Source organism: Sphaerodactylus townsendi, linkage group LG08 (assembly GCF_021028975.2).
Source record: "Sphaerodactylus townsendi isolate TG3544 linkage group LG08, MPM_Stown_v2.3, whole genome shotgun sequence".
Classification (NCBI taxonomy): Eukaryota; Metazoa; Chordata; class Lepidosauria; order Squamata; family Sphaerodactylidae; genus Sphaerodactylus; species Sphaerodactylus townsendi.
Genome location: NC_059432.1, coordinates 2,679,559 through 2,680,730, shown reverse-complemented (window position 1 = coordinate 2,680,730; position 1,172 = coordinate 2,679,559).

Here is a 1,172-nt window from a genome sequence, read left to right as displayed (position 1 = left end):
TTGCATGTCATATGTTTTCTTTTGTCTCTGTTCAATATCTCGCTGTAGGCACAGAGCCAGGTTAAAAGGATTTCCCCGATCCCTATAAGTAACCTAGAAGTAAGACTGTTCCCCCCATTATCTCCCTTTCTTATAATGGGGTGTTGGCAACCATAATGCGGCTGAACACAAATACATGCAGGCCTTTTTGCTTCCTGCCCTCTTCCCTGTTGCTAACCAGATTTGTAACAACCCTGATGAATGCCCTTCTACATGGAAATGTAAGAGATTCTGAACTAAGTTGTTTTTGTGGTCTTACTGTCCCCACCAGCACCTTGAGTCTGCCCTTTTTCTGATACAAAGCAAGAACACGGCTAAATGTTTAGGCTCTTTGTCTAGAGGAGCAGCAGTGGCGCAGGAGGTTAAGAGCTCGTGTATCTAATCTGGGGGAACCGGGTTTGATTCCCAGCTCTGCCGCCTGAGCTGTGGAGGCTTATCTGGGGAATTCAGATTAGCCTGTGCACTCCCACACACACCAGCTGGGTGACCTTGGGCTAGTCACAGCTTCTCGGAGCTCTCTCAGCCCCACCTACCTCACAGGGTGTTTGTTGTGAGGGGGGAAGGGCAAGGAGATTGTAAGCCCCTTTGAGTCTCCTACAGGAGAGAAAGGGGGGATATAAATCCAAACTCCTCCTCCTCCTAGAAAAGTAGGACCAACAGAGAACAATACTGATAAGGTGAGGCTGGGCCTTAGTACACGGGACGTCAAAAGGATGAAATACTGACATCTTCCAATAAGGGCACATGCCTGCCCTAAATGTTTTGGGTAAGGGGATGATCTCCTCCCTTTTTGTTGATTGATTGATGATGAGGGGATTTTAAGGTGTATTCTTTCTAATGCTGTTCTGATGTAGCCTATAAAAATGCGAAACTGCAGCCATTTTGGGGTGGCTCCTCTGATACTAGCTTGCCCGTATGTTGGCCGGAATAAACATTTTCTTTTCTTTTATTCAATGTCAGCTTGAGCTTTTGGGGCTTAATTTTCTTGAACTCGTTACCCCGCGGTAACATCGCCAGCTTTACTTTTTATTCATTTAATACATCCAGACCCCCATTTAGTACATTTATACGCAGCCTTCCTGCCCAGTAGAGACCCAGCGGGGCTTCCATCGCTCTCCCTCCTGGAGGCTGGC